Here is a 16,400-nt window from a genome sequence, read left to right as displayed (position 1 = left end):
AGCACCCCGGCAACCGGGATACAACGTTTTACCACGACCGTGAAACAAAGGTACCACCTTTAACCGGAAAACTCTGCGGCTGGTTTCTGCCCTGGTAGTGCAACGACCTTCATCTTTCCTCTAAGTCGAGATCTTCTCTTCCCCTGGACGACGACGCAACTTTCACCCACTACCAGGAACAACTGCCATCGCTGGAGGATCCTTCCCACTTAAGGTACCGTGTCCCGCCTGGCTTCCCTTGCTACTGTCTGTACGGGGTAGATTTAGCCCCCGGCTTTTGAACCTGGGTTAGCCTGGGACACCCTGGCTAAACTTTCCTAAGCCTCTCTAAACCCTTTCTGAACCCTCTGCAAGACTTTCTAAGCCTAGTGTAACTGTGTGATCTTGGGCGCATTTGTGCTCTGTTCTCTCTAAGAGTGGGCCCAGCCTTTGGACTTTGGCTCACCAGTGACTTTTGCTCTTCTGCCTTGCTAACAGTGTTCCTGAATCTTAGAGTGGTGTACCTTTCCATATTCTGTTTTTTTCCCTCCCTTTCTCACAAACTTATTGGAGTGCCATCTAGTTAAGCGCTCACCTCTGTATGAAAATAAGTGGTGTTTTACAGTGACTTATCTGATAAGGAAAAGTAACTGTGTTTAAAATATTTTACAATAAGAGTGCTGGAGTGTTTCAAACTGTGTGTTTTTAAATAAATAATTATATACTTTGATACCAAAGCTCTGGTCAGTGTTTGCTTGTATTGTTGTATCTGAGTGCCTATTGTGTATACTTTGCATACTGCCTAACTCTTCCTGAGGGAAGTCTGACTGCTCAGGCACAGCTACCAGGTAAATCTGGGTGGTGCAGACTGCTACCAAGTGGGTTTACTGCCAACACCTGTAGTCTTAAATCTTTTTCAGTGTTCCCTAAGGGAACTGCACAGGTTTCTGCCTAACACGGGGCCAGCCAAAACCATGGGATTGGAGGTGGGGCCAGCAATAACCATGTAACTGGAGGCGGAGCCAGCCAAAACCATGCTATTGGAGGCGGAGCCAGCCAAAACCATGTAACTGGAGGCGGGGCCAGCCAAAACCATGGGATTGGAGGCGTGGCCAGCCAAAACCATGGTATTTGAGGCGGGGCAAGCCAAAACCGTGGTATTGGAGGCAGGGCCAGCCAAAACCATGGTATTGGAGGCGGGGCCAGCCAAAACCATGAGATTCGAGGCGGGGCCAGCCAAAACCATGGTTCTGGAGGCGGGGCCAGCCAAAACCATGGTATTGGAGGCGGGGCCAGCCAAAACCATGAAACTGGAGGCGGGGCCAGCCAAAACCATGGAACTGGAGGCAGGGCCATCTGAAACCATGGAACTGGAGGCAGGGCCAACCGTAACCATGGAACTGGAGGAGGGGCCAGCCGTATCCATGCAACACCTTGTAACTGTTAGGCAGAATTATATGCAGTACCCTTTGGGAACACCACACACAATTAGAACTACAAGTGACAGTACAAATTCCCCTTTGGTGCAAACCTGTACTACACAGTAAAGTGGTAGCGATGGCTGAGCAGCCAGACTTATCTCAAGAGTAAAGTGAGCAGTATCAATAGTTACACAAAGGACAGCAATTACTATGATTCAAACAAGGTTTTTGAGTAAAAGACTATACATTTATTTACACATCAGTTATTAAACATTTCACTATAATCAAGCAGTTGAAAAATCACATTTCTAACACACTACACCGCACCCAATAGATTCTGGACAAGTTAGGCTCAAAATGAAGTGTGAGCAGAATGGCACTCCAGTAATTCAAAAGGGAGGGAAAGACAAAGTTAGACAGAAGTTGAGTAGCACCAACAAGTAAGTAAGCAGGGCAATCTAAAAAAAGGAACTACAGTGAGGAAATCAAATCAAGAGGCCAGGGCCAAAGTCAATGGACCAAAGTCTTTGCAGAGAATCACACAGTTCAGGGTAGTTCACGGTTAAGTCTTTGCCAAGAGTTCAGAACGAAGTTAGTCAGACTCAAAGTTACTCTAAAGAATGAAGAAGGACAAGCCCTCGGATTGGCAAAATATTTCACACACTTTCACCACGGCTGGACGAAACAAACAACGGGGTTAGCATAGTACCTTTAGAGCATAAGAATGCTGTAGCTAAGGCAGACGTTCCTGGCAGATCCTGCAGGCTCATGGTTCCTGAAACGACTGTCGGACTGACAAGAAGGAAGAAGACTGGAGGGTTCTGCACTGCCCAGGGAAGAAACCAGCAGCAGAGCAAAGCGACAAATAAAAGGTGCACTCCTTAAAACGCAAGCAGGGTCCGTTCCTTCTGGCTATCCCGTTCACTGTAGCTCTGTACAGCAAATTCGACCAGAGGAGGGAGGCCTGGTGAGCAGTTTGGAGAACTGGTTGTTCCCACCAGCTCAAGGGGAGAAGATTTCTTGCAGATCTTCCCTGTCGTCGAAGTTTGGAGATTCAGACCCACAGCCGGGCTTCACCGGGAGGTTCAGTTGTGGTAGAGGTCCTCTTCTGTTAGCTTCTCTTTGGTCCCTCGATCCAGTGGCGACTCTGCCTTTCCAGCCCCAGGGGCCTGCTTTTTATGCAGTTTTCCCCATTCACACAGACTGGCTGTCAATCACACAGCAGGGTGGCTGTCCCGCCGGGACAGTCACCAAAGCCAATCATATCATATCAGAGTGCGACATGGGTCTCCAAGGAGACCCTGTGCAGGGAGTCCTAAACCCCTTCCTCACATCCTGTCCCCCTCAGACATACAGGTGCCTAAGGAGGGCTTCTGTGCAGAAGCCTGTGAAAGGCCGGTGAACAAAGGAACCAAACCTGGTTTGACGCACAGAGTAAAACACAAGAAAGACTTTTACAAAAAGAAATGGTGAATAAACCCAGCCGGAACCGTATAAAAACCTACATGGTCCAGCAGGTTTAAGTTCGAGGCTACCAAGATAGCCTAAAAGAATACCAAGGCTATTTAATAAATATCAGCAGTGAAATGGAAAATCAGAGTCTATTTTCTTCTTCTTACCCGTCATATATGGTGTCAGGAGTGGAATCAGGACAAACTGAAAAAAGTTGGGGAACCCTACAGTCAGAAGTCAGGGTAGTTATAAAGGATATTCAGGTAATCGCTGTGATCTTCAAGTTACTTTAATCAAGTTACATCAAAAGGAGATAGGAAGTATAGTCATAGAGAAGTCCACTGGCTCCCACCACCCAGGCTACATCATTACCAACTGCCGTGGGTGGAATTCCATACACTCAGCATTCCAGTCAGTCACACTCAAGGCATTCCATTCATGACCTCACACCTACAAAGTCACAACATGCATTCAGGGAGCAGGATAAAGCAGGGGAATAAACATAATAGGAATACCACACAACACAACACACCTCCCTTTCTTCCACACAATGGACATATACCTCAAACATGCACTCAACCCAATTCCAAATGCAAAAGAAAGATTACATAAACAGGTGTAACTAACCCACTGGCAGAAGGACCACACCAACACAACTACCAGCCCAAACCAACAAAACAAGGCAAAACTCCTTCTGCTTACTGCCACCACCGGAGAGACTCAAACCTGCCACGTTCAAGCACTGCCTGCCTCTCCCGGCGACCAAACACACATCCAGAAACACTTCCAACAAAAACTGACTACCTTCTATCCACACTTCCATTGATGAAACTTGGAGCTGCCACCCCCAAGCACAAACGGTCCCTATATGGACTGGCACGTAGTCCCACTGAGCCAAAACTAGAAATCCAACTACCTTCCGGATACAACCAATCCTAGCAGATCTAACCAAGAGCAACTGGGGCACACACCCACACACACTCAGCATGCATGCACAGAACCAAACGCACTACACATGCACCTCGGCAACAAACACGCACTGTAGAATCCCAAACAAAAGAAACCCTATGAACCCCCGTTTGCTGGCCTCACAAATTGAGCCATAAAACACCTAGGATCTCAAACGAATCCATACTGCTACATACTAAAAGGGGCTACCGGTGACCTGCTGGAAAAATAAAGTTAACACATTCCTACAAGAAAATACACACATTTATTAGCATTCACTGTGAGAAAAAATGGAATGAATAAATAATCAGAAAACCCTACATGGAGATGGCGGGGCTAACTCTTCCCCCAAAAAACTGCTCCATCCAGACCACCTACCTCTGGGTCTCAAAGCTTACCTCACTTGGGAGTGGGAACGCTCCCGTCCATAGACCTAACGGTAACCCCACTGGACACTGTAAAACACTAAACAACTGACAAACTGGATGTGAAGGCGTCCCAACCACACTAGTACTACACAGCATGCGGACAGTGCACTGTTCCACAGCTGTTAAACCTACCCAACAAGATCAATGGGTTACTCTTCTCACCCATGCTCAAACCATCATCCTATTCTCACCCAAAACATGCGACTCACTGCCGCACAACATAGTAGCAACTCTAAAAATATGCAACTCACTGCTACACAACATCAATGGGTCACTCAAACTACTCAACAACACTTCATCACCCATAGAACAGCGGGTCACCATTCTCACCCATACTACCATGACAAGAGCATGCAACTCACCTCTACACAAAACCAATGGGGCACTCACCCATACTAAAATGACACGCATCAACAATGGCCTAAAAGCATGCCCTTCTAAATGAGCTGGAGTAGATCTAAAACCTTTCACAACAATGCACTCACTGATATTAGCACAAGCTAAAATTTCATGTTGCATGTTTCTGAGATGCAACCTACATCCTGCAAATCCTCCAAAGTATGTTAAACTTACACGTAAAGAGCATCAGGACAAAGTATTTCTTTTTGTGCTAAAAGTCCATTTTGCAAAGTTGCAAACTAACATCCTGAAAAACCCTAAAAGATGATTTCTAGTAGCCATTTTTTCGCTCACCAAAACTGTTGGCATCACACACATACGTGAAGCCACAAGCAAACACTCACACCACTGACATCACCTTGTTGCACATACTAGTTGCTCCTGAAATTCCTCGACTTAGTTAGATCTAACATTGCCTCAGCAGCACTTAAGCACAACTCTACATTAGTATATGACCCCAACAATAACACATAGACACCATAAACCACTGAAGAATGAACATAAAGAAGTCCAGCATCACGTCACCATAGGCCAAACCTCCTGGTATCCGACAAGCTCGCAAACATCACTGCACAACTAAAAACATCCAATTGTACGGCAGTGCATCCGGGACCTACAACATTGCCTGTCCTTTTTTCTTTCATTTATTTTTTTTAATTAAAATTCCCATTTTCCAAACCTTAGGCCATCCTTGGTCAATTTGGCAGTCCTTGCTCCAAACCATACCTGCCTAACCTCCGGAATTTTTTCGGAGAGTCCGGAATTTTAAGCATTTCTCCGGGTCTCCGGAAAAATCCCTTGAATCTCAGGAATTTTGAGATTCTTTCCGGGTCCCATCATATTCTCCACCTGATTGGCTGCCGCCGGTAGCCAATCAGGTGGAGAATATGACGGGACCCGGAAACGGCGCGAAACGTTCGTGCCCACTGCCTGCAACACTATAATAATAGTGCTTCCAATCTCATACTTGCCAACCCTACCGATTTAGGCGGTAGGATACCGCTTTTTAAGCAGTCCTACCGCCTACCGATTTTTTGACACCAAATACCGATTTTTTTGGTAAAAAAAAAAAAATTTTTTTTTTTTACATTTTTTTTTTTTTTTGCCCACGCCAGCTCAGGGGAGTCTTTCAAGGGCTCCCCCAAGCTGGCGTACCGGGAGAATGCCCGGCATGCAGGCTTTTAATGTCAAAGGCACCCACGGCGGTGGGCTAAAGTGCCCCTCCGCCGCGGGTGCCTTTGGCAAAAGGCGCCATTAGTCCCCCACCACACCAGCTTGGGGGAGTCTTTCAAGGACTTCCCCGAGCTGGTGTAGCGGGAGAAGGCGTGGCATGCAGGCTGTTAATGTCAAAGGCACCCACGGCGGTGGGCTAAAAGCGCCCCTCCGCCGCAGGTGCCTTTGGCAAAAGGCGCCATTAGCCCCCCACCACGCCAACTCGGGGGAGTCTTTCAAGGACTTCCCCGAGCTGACGTAGCGGGAGAAGGCACGGCATGCAGGCTGTTAATGTCAAAGGCACCCACGGCGGTGGGCTAAAAGCGCCCCTACGCCGCGGGTGCCTTTGGCAAAAGGCGCCATTAGTCCCCCACCACGCCAGCTTGGGGGAGTCTTTCAAGGACTTCCCCGAGCTGGCGTAGCGGGAGAAGGCGCAGTATGCAGGCTTTTAATGTCAAAGGCACCCACGGCGGTGGGCTAAAAGCGCCCCTCCACCGCGGGTGCCTTTTGGCCAAAACGCGCCATTAGCCCCCCACCATGCCAGCTCGGGGGAGTCTTTCAAGGACTTCCCCGAGCTGGCGTAGCGGGAGAAGGCGCAGCATGCAGGCCTTTGATGTAAAAGGCGCCCACGGCAGTGGGCTAAGGGCGCCCCTCCGCCGCGAGTGCCTTTTACAAAAGGCGCCATTAGCCCCCCACCACGTCAACTCCGGTGAATCTTTCAAGGACTCCCCCGAGCTGGCGTGATGGCAGAAAGCATGGCAGGCGCTTCATTGTCATTGAATGCACGCGCGGCGGCGGGCTCATTCAATGACAATGGGCTGCTGACGCGCCCTATTCCTATCATTACCTCCTCGCCTGACTATTTTTGAAACTTTAAGATTCCTACAGATTTTTGGTCACAGAATGTTGGCATGTATGCAATCTATGTCATTGGATTGTAAGCAGTATTATTACGGTGGCGGTGCCACGTTCATTTTACTTACCACAGCACTGAAAACCATTCATTCATTCAAAGCTATATTCAGCAAAATGAAGGCGGCGCCGCAGCCGAAATAATGCTGCTTTCAATCCATGTCATTCGATAGAAAGCAGCATTATTTCTGCTGCGGCGCCGCATTCATTTTGCTTACTATAGCATTGAATGAATTATTTTCAATGCTATATTAAGCAAAATGAAGGCTACAACAATCGGGTTTACCTTTTTGAAAGGTGGGCGGGGCGTGTGGGAGGAGTCTTGTGTGGATGTGGGCGGGGCTTAAATCTCAGGAATTTTGATTTTCAAATGTAGGCAGGTATGCTCCAAACAGTTCATTGTGCCGTCTCCCGTGGCACCCGAAACACACCGTCTCACCTGTCTGCATACTGTGGACGCTTGCAGCTCCCGAACTGCCCCCCCCCCACAAACAGTTCAAAGCACCTGTAGTGTCCCCTGCGTGGACCTCCTCACGCTCTCTTACGTCCCTCGGCCCCAAAGAAGCATGACACAGGAGCTGGGGTGCAACACGTCCTACACTTTATTTCTCCAAACATAACTGCCGCGCTGGGCGGTAACCCCTCCCTTTCCTGTTGCATGGGGCGCAGCCCACTCAAACAACTAACAAACAAAGAGAGAGGACTGTTCCTCTCTTTAACTCTATGGTGGCGACACCACACCCTCCCATCACTAAACAGTCAGTTGCGTTCTCAGCCCATTTCTTCAATGAGACGAGTAGGCTTTTTCCTGGTTCTCGGTGGACGGCGATCCATGCTTGTAGAGGGTGCCATCCATTCTTCTGGTGTCACGTCATCTCCGGAATCTTCCTTGTCTCCCTCATAGGGGGCGTCCCAGTGGGAGAACGAGTCACATGTGCTTGGCCCTTTTGCATGATGAAAACCAGGCATCCTTCTAAAGTGCGAAGAGTTTCGCGTTACGGACCGGTGATCTCCTTCGGCCGTGATGAGCGATCCTTTTTTCTTAGTGATGATGAGTGGCTCCTCATTGAACGGAGTCACATTCTTGCGCTGTTGCTGCTGTCGGACTACGACCATGTCCCCTGGTGCCAGGTCGCTCTCTTTGGCTCTGCGCTTGCGGTCGGCCGCTTCCTTCATGTGTTCCTTCATGAGGGAGTCTCTTGTTCTCATTTCCGCGTCCTCTTCGTATTGTCCATCAGGATCGGGTGCCTGCGGTAGTCGCGTTCTAATCATTCGTCCGAACATTACCTCTGATGGTGACTTCCCCGTGGTGCTGTGTAGGGTGTTCCTATAATCACGCATTAGTCGATACAGCATTTTTTCAACAGGTTCACCTGTGAGGCGTGCGATCTGGGTTGTGCGCTTGATGTTGCTCATGAATCTTTCCACCGTGCCATTCGCTTGAGGCCATAGCGGTGTTACCTTGCGATGACGGAAACCCATGTATTCTGCGAATCTTTGAAAGTCTTGTCCCGTGAAAGGTGGTCCGTTGTCGGACTTTACAATTTTTGGTATGCCATATGTTGTGAACATTCGATCCAGTGCCGGGATGGTGTGATGTGCGGCGGTGGATGGGATGATCTGTAGGTCGGGATATCTAGAGTATTCGTCTATGGCTACTAGGATGTATTCACCTCCTTCCATGGGCCCAAAATGGTCGATGGCGATCTCTTCCCAAACTCCTTCTGGTAGTGTGGTCATTCGTAGTGGTTCCGGGACTGTGTGAGGCTTTACGATGGCGCAGGTGGGACAGTTAATTAATAGTTCTTCCACCGAGACGTCTAGTTGGGGAAACCATAGCTTTTGCCTCAGCATCCTTTTTGTGGACACAATTCCCCGGTGTCCTTCATGCGCTAGCTCTAGTACCTTCTGGCGTAAGCTTCGTGGTATTACTAACTTTGTCCCCTTTAGTAGTAGTCCTTCCTCTGATTTTGCAAGTTCTTCTTTTACGGCCAAAAAGCACGTAATGTCTTGTTTGGTTTCCTCATTCATTGTCTCTCGGATCTGTTTTGCATGTTTCCACCTTCCTGTTTCAAGGCACCTCAGGATGGTTTGTATTCCCTGGTCTGCGTTGGACTCTCTCGTTATTTGTTCTGTGTCGAGTCCTTGCGGGGTGCTGCTGTGGACGACATATCTGATGTATTGATCAGCAATAGATTGTTCGGGTTCGCTCTTTATTTTGGGGTGTCGAGAAAGAAAGTCCGCGGGGTTTTGTTCTTTCCCTGGTCGGTGTATGATGGTGAATCGATAATCCTGCAGCCTGAGTGCCCATCTGGCTATCCTTGGTGGCATTTTGGCTTGTGGGTTGCCGTAGATGAAAGTGAGTGCCTGATGATCCGTCACCACTGTGAAAGGTTTTCCGTATAGGAATAGGTGAAAATGCTCGCAGGCCCAGACAACTGCCAGACCTTCCTTTTCTGCCTGAGAATAGGCTTGTTCGGTTTTTGATAGGCTTCGACTGGCGTAAGATACTATGTGTTTCCCGCCTCCGTCTTTGTCGTCCAGTTGCGTGAGAATGGCACCCAGCCCAACGGGACTGGCGTCTACAACTAGTTCTGTTGTCTTCTTGGGGTCAAAGTACGCCAAGTATTGGTCATCTGAGATACGGTCCTTGATGGTCTGGAATGCTTCTTGGCATTTGGTTGACCACACAAACTCAGTGTTTAATTTGGTTAGAGCTCTCAGGGGTTCACTGATGGAAGCAAAGTCACATATGTATCTTGTGCAGTAGCTTGCGAGCCCCAGGAATGATCTGAGGTCTGATGTTGTTGTAGGCGGTTCAGCTTCACGGAGCGCACTGACTTTCTCGGGGTCTGGTGTCATGCCCTTTTCTGAAAATATGTGTCCGAAGAATCTGAGTGTCTTCTTGCGGAACTCACACTTTGTTGAGTGTTAGTTGGGCTTCCTCTAAGGCCATGCAGACTCTCATCAATGTGTCGTCATGTTGTTCTTGAGTTTGGCCAAACACCAGAATGTCATCGCTGTAGTTTAAGCAGTTGGGCACATGCTTGATGACATTGTGGATCTCTTCTTGAAAAATTTCGGCCGCTGAGGATACTCCGAAACTGAGTCGCTTGTAACGGAATAGACCTAGATGGGTGGCAAATGTTGTTATGTATCGCAAGTTTTTGCTGAGCTCCAGCTGGTGGTAGCCTTTGTTTAGGTCTAACTTCGAGAACGTTGTCGCCCCATTTAAGAGATGTACCATGTCCGTTATCCGGGGGGCTTGGTGTCGTTCTCTTAGAATGGCTTCATTCGGTCTCCTCATGTCTACGCATATCCTAATGTCTGGAGAGTCTCGCTTGGGTACTGGTACTATGGGAGAGACCCACGGTGTAGGGCCTTCCGCGGGCTCAATGATGTCGGCTTCTAGTAACTTAGTTAGTTCGTTTTCAACTTGCCGTTGAATGTTGATGGGGATACCCCTGTAATGCTGGGCTACTGGAGTGACGTGGGGGTCGATGTGAAGTTCAATTTGTTTTCCTTTTAGTTTTCCTAGGCCTTTGAATAGCGCCGGGAATATTTGATCGATGCTTGCTGTTGGGTCTAGATACTTGTGCACCATGAGGCGGTATAGTATGTGAATGAGCTCCATCTCTATGGCTGACCGATAGCTCAAGATGCATCCACTCTCGGTGGCGGCTTCTAGCACGTGCATGGGGATGCTTTACGTATGCTCTTTGTACTGGCATGATGCCATGAAGAACCCTTTGCAGGCTAGGGGTGTCTTTGAGCCATAGGGATAGATGAGGGCTCTTGCTGGCTGTAGGCGAGGGGCGTTCGGTATGCTTTGGTATACCTCTTCGCTTATCACGTTCACGGTTGCTCCCGTATCTATTAGGAATTCTGCCGTTGTTTGGTTTATTCGTATTCTTAGTATCGGGCTGTGTTCTTTGGCCTTGTCATTTCCAAGAGCATATAGATATCCCTTCTTCCGTGGTGCTTCTTGTTGCATTTCCGGCCTGCGGGATCTCTCTTCTGAGGATGCGCTTGACACACTCTCTGATTGTGATTGTTCTATGAGGCATCTCACATATCTTCTGGGTCGTCTCCTCGCTTTTGGCTGAGTGGCTTTGCTCTCCCTCCATTCTCTCCTCTCTTGCCTTCTTTCCGGTTGGTCGTCGTGAGGACGGCGCCGCCCTTGTTCCTGGAAGTGGTGCGCTGCCCTATTGTAGCGGGAGGTTTGGTGTTGTTCTGGTTCCATCAAAGGCTTCCCGTTTTTGTTGGCGCCTCTCATTCTGCTGCGAAAAATCAGGCATACAGACTTGTAGTGGTCTTCGCCACCACATGCGGAGCACGTCTGTCCCATGGCCGGGCAGGTTCCTTCCTGTGGATATTCGTGGCCACACCTGTAGCAGAAAGGGTCTTGGTTGGTTCTTGCCATAGCCTCCAGATTATGGATGCTTTCTTGCTTGCCGTGCGTGATCTTTATGTCATCCAGGCCTTCCACTTGCGCTGCAAGGGCAGCGTCAGATCTCGCTAGGCGCAGGATCTCTTCTAGACTCCTCGGCTGCTGTAGTAGTCTCTTCCGGAATTCCGCACTTTCGCACCCCACTATGATCTGTGACCTGAGGGCCTCCTCATTTGAGTAGTTGTTGAAGTCACAATGCTTCATTTTTGATCTCAGTCTCATGACAAATGCGTCTATGGACTCTCCTTTGTTTTGCTTGGTAGTGTGGAATATGTGCCTTTCGTAGTCTACGTTTGTGTGGGGTGTGAAGTACTCTGTGAGCGATGTCTTTAGCTTGATGTATGAATCTATGGTGTCTTCCGGCATTTCCTCAAGGATATCTCGTACATTGGAGCCAACCGCATGATTTAGAAGATTTAGTTTTTGTTCATCCGCTAGTGGACCAGCTGCCTTCAGGCATACTTCAAAGTCTCTGAGCCATCTTCTCCACCTTGACCCCAGGGTGCTTGTCTCTGTGAGGTCAAAATTTGCTGGCAATTGGGCCAGAAGGCTGTCCGTCATTTTCCTGTGCGGGGACGCTGGGACGGAGGTTCCCTCCTCATGTGCTGGTGTTGCTGGGACTGTGAGTGATGCCCTGCGGGCTGGGGTCGCTGTGGCGGTAGGTGATTCCTCACCGGAGCCACTCATGGGCTTGATCTGGGTTGACTAGTGTCTGCAAGTGCGGTGACGTCTGACTGCCACTATGTGGCGCTGCGTCTGAGGGGATTCACTCTCCTCGTGTCAAATCAGGTATGGGTGGCTACGTGGGGCCCTATGAGGCCTTGCAGATGTGCCTCTGGACTCACTGCCTGGACTGGGGTTATTGCTTACCCTTTTTTTTTTTTTGCAGTGCAGCGTGGGCACGATGTGTCTGGTGATCCTCTGCCGTTGGCGGGAGGCCAGAGCTCCTCAACCGCCCGGATGCGCGGTGCGGGGAGCCGCTGCTCCACCCGCGGCGCTGGATGCACGCCTGCCGGCGTTGGTGCCGTCGGCGGGAGAAGGACTTCTCTTTCCTCCGCCCGGAATGTTGGCACACGGGGAGCTGCAGCTCCTGCTCCACCCGTGGGATGCGCGCTTGGGGCCTCTTCCGGCGGTGGGAAGACTCACGCTCCGACCCTCTATCTTCGGCGGTCGGAGGGCGGAGGCGCTGCGGGCGTCGGTCGCTGCGACCTGAGGTGGCGGGCACAGCGGGGCGCGTGTCCGCCTCGTCGCCAGATGTAGTGTCCCCTGCGTGGACCTCCTCACGCTCTCTTACGTCCCTCGGCCCCAAAGAAGCAGGCTGACACAGGAGCTGGGGTGCAACACGTCCTACACTTTATTTCTCCAAACATAACTGCCGCGCTGGGCGGTAACCCCTCCCTTTCCTGTTGCATGGGGCGCAGCCCACTCAAACAACTAACAAACAAAGAGAGAGGACTGTTCCTCTCTTTAACTCTATGGTGGCGACACCACAGCACCGTATCTTGTAACATCCGAAACCTCATAGGTGCAACGGAATCGTCACATTTGTAACCTGTCCGCATAGTGTGGGCGCCCGCAGCTCCCGAGCTGCCTCTGACGCCTTGTCCCCAATCGCCCCTGTAGGACTTTCAGCAAGGCCCACGCGGCAACTCTCTCCCTGGGCACGTCATAATGCTGGGTCCTTTACTCCTAGCGTATTGTTGATGCACTGCAAAGGTCTTCTCAGCCCTCTAAGGAGACATCCGCGTTCTGAGCCGATCGCCAGCTCCCGAAGCAGTGCCACTGACATGTCGCCTCAGCTGGCCACCGGAGCGCACCAGTTACTCGCTTCTCTGACCCACACAGGGATCAGGCAAGCCACTGAGGGTGACACACTCTCCAGTACTCTGTATAATAAGACAGCAGCCATTCCTCAAGCAGCTGCACGTGCTGTAATAGGGCTTGCATACTTTACACACTGCTCCGTGCAATGACTTGGAGAAACCTTGTACATCCCCACAGGACCATTCACTCCAGCACCATTGTGGGCATAATTGACAGGCAGGACTCCCTCAGGTCTACCCTTTCAAATCCAAAAACAAAGAGGTGATGGCTGGAAGGTTTAGACTTAATCTTAACCACTGGCAATGCTCTGGGCAACCCTCCAGACCACCGTTCTTCGCCTGCCAAGCCATTGCAGAAGGGAAAGACCATATGCAAATCAGGCTTGGCCCCACCCCAAAAGGGGCAGTCCAGCCCGAACTGCTAGGCCACATCCCTTCTGCACGAGACCACAAGCATCCCCAAACATGTTTCGCCCTTGTTGGGGCTCATCAGTGAGGAGTAGCTTGGGTCTCTAGGCCCAGCAGGCACGGGACCCACGTCTGGGCATACCCGTCCCACTCGGGGTGACATAGCAAAAACAAAGAGGTGATGGCTGGAAGGTTTAGACTTAATCTTAACCACTGGCTATGCTCTGGGCAACCCTCCAGACCACCGTTCTTCGCCTGCCAAGCCATTGCAGAAGGGAAAGACCATATGCAAATCAGGCTCGGCCCCACCCCAAAAGGGGCAGTCCAGCCCGAACTGCTAGGCCACATCCCTTCTGCACGAGACCACAAGCATCCCCAAACATGTTTCGCCCTTGTTGGGGCTCATCAGTGAGGAGTAGCTTGGGTCTCTAGGCCCAGCAGGCACGGGACCCACGTCTGGGCATACCCGTCCCACTCGGGGTGACATAGCAAAAACAAAGAGGTGATGGCTGGAAGGTTTAGACTTAATCTTAACCACTGGCAATGCTCTGGGCAACCCTCCAGACCACCGTTCTTCGCCTGCCAAGCCATTGCAGAAGGGAAAGACCATATGCAAATCAGGCTTGGCCCCACCCCAAAAGGGGCAGACCATCCCGAACTGCTAGGCCACATCCCTTCTGCACGAGACCACAAGCATCCCCAAACATGTTTCGCCCTTGTTGGGGCTCATCAGTGAGGAGTAGCTTGGGTCTCTAGGCCCAGCAGGCACAGGACCCACGTCTGGGCATACCCGTCCCACTCGGGGGGACATAGCAAAAACAAAGAGGTGATGGCTGGAAGGTTTAGACTTAATCTTAACCACTGGCAATGCTCTGGGCAACCCTCCAGACCACCGTTCTTCGCCTGCCAAGCCATTGCAGAAGGGAAAGACCATATGCAAATCAGGCTTGGCCCCACCCCAAAAGGGGCAGTCCAGCCCGAACTGCTAGGCCACATCCCTTCTGCACGAGACCACAAGCATCCCCAAACATGTTTCGCCCTTGTTGGGGCTCATCAGTGAGGAGTAGCTTGGGTCTCTAGGCCAGCAGGCACGGGACCCACGTCTGGGCATACCCGTCCCTTTTGGGGTGGGGCCAAGCCTGATTTGCATATGGTCTTTCCCTTCTGTAATGGCTTGGCAGGCGAAGAACGGTTGTCTGGAGGGTTGCCCAGAGCATTGCCAGTGGTTAAGATTAAGTCTAAACCTTCCAGCCATCACCTCTTTGTTTTTGCTATGTCACCCCGAGTGGGACGGGTATGCCCAGACGTGGGTCCCGTGCCTGCTAGGCCTAGAGACCCAAGCTACTCCTCACTGATGAGCCCCAACAAGGGCGAAACATGTTTGGGGATGCTTGTGGTCTCGTGCAGAAGGGATGTGGCCTAGCAGTTCGGGCTGGACTGCCCCTTTTGGGGTGGGGCCAAGCCTGATTTGCATATGGTCTTTCCCTTCTGTAATGGCTTGGCAGGCGAAGAACGGTGGTCTGGAGGGTTGCCCAGAGCATTGCCAGTGGTTAAGATTAAGTCTAAACCTTCCAGCCATCACCTCTTTGTTTTTGCTATGTCACCCCGAGTGGGACGGGTATGCCCAGACGTGGGTCCCGTGCCTGCTAGGCCTAGAGACCCAAGCTACTCCTCACTGATGAGCCCCAACAAGGGCGAAACATGTTTGGGGATGCTTGTGGTCTCGTGCAGAAGGGATGTGGCCTAGCAGTTCGGGCTGGACTGCCCCTTTTGGGGTGGGGCCAAGCCTGATTTGCATATGGTCTTTCCCTTCTGCAATGGCTTGGCAGGCGAAGAACGGTGGTCTGGAGGGTTGCCCAGAGCATTGCCAGTGGTTAAGATTAAGTCTAAACCTTGCAGCCATCACCTCTTTGTTTTTGCTATGTCACCCCGAGTGGGACGGGTATGCCCAGACGTGGGTCCCGTGCCTGCTAGGCCTAGAGACCCAAGCTACTCCTCACTGATGAGCCCCAACAAGGGCGAAACATGTTTGGGGATGCTTGTGGTCTCGTGCAGAAGGGATGTGGCCTAGCAGTTCGGGCTGGACTGCCCCTTTTGGGGTGGGGCCAAGCCTGATTTGCATATGGTCTTTACCTTCTGTAATGGCTTGGCAGGCGAAGAACGGTGGTCTGGAGGGTTGCCCAGAGCATTGCCAGTGGTTAAGATTAAGTCTAAACCTTCCAGCCATCACCTCTTTGTTTTTGCTATGTCACCCCGAGTGGGACGGGTATGCCCAGACGTGGGTCCCGTGCCTGCTAGGCCTAGAGACCCAAGCTACTCCTCACTGATGAGCCCCAACAAGGGCGAAACATGTTTGGGGATGCTTGTGGTCTCGTGCAGAAGGGATGTGGCCTAGCAGTTCGGGCTGGACTGCCCCTTTTGGGGTGGGGCCAAGCCTGATTTGCATATGGTCTTCCCCTTCTGTAATGGCTTGGCAGGCGAAGAACGGTGGTCTGGAGGGTTGCCCAGAGCATTGCCAGTGGTTAAGATTAAGTCTAAACCTTCCAGCCATCACCTCTTTGTTTTTGCTATGTCACCCCGAGTGGGACGGGTATGCCCAGACGTGGGTCCCGTGCCTGCTAGGCCTAGAGACCCAAGCTACTCCTCACTGATGAGCCCCAACAAGGGCGAAACATGTTTGGGGATGCTTGTGGTCTCGTGCAGAAGGGATGTGGCCTAGCAGTTCGGGCTGGACTGCCCCTTTTGGGGTGGGGCCAAGCCTGATTTGCATATGGTCTTTCCCTTCTGTAATGGCTTGGCAGGCGAAGAACGGTGGTCTGGAGGGTTGCCCAGAGCATTGCCAGTGGTTAAGATTAAGTCTAAACCTTCCAGCCATCACCTCTTTGTTTTTGCTATGTCACCCCGAGTGGGACAGGTATGCCCAGACGTGGGTCCCGTGCCTGCTAGGCCTAGAGACCCAAGCTACTCC

Source organism: Ambystoma mexicanum, chromosome 4p, assembly GCF_040938575.1.
Source record: "Ambystoma mexicanum isolate Mex_15411 chromosome 4p, UKY_AmexF1_1, whole genome shotgun sequence".
Taxonomy (NCBI): domain Eukaryota; kingdom Metazoa; phylum Chordata; class Amphibia; order Caudata; family Ambystomatidae; genus Ambystoma; species Ambystoma mexicanum.
This window is presented reverse-complemented; position numbering follows the sequence as displayed.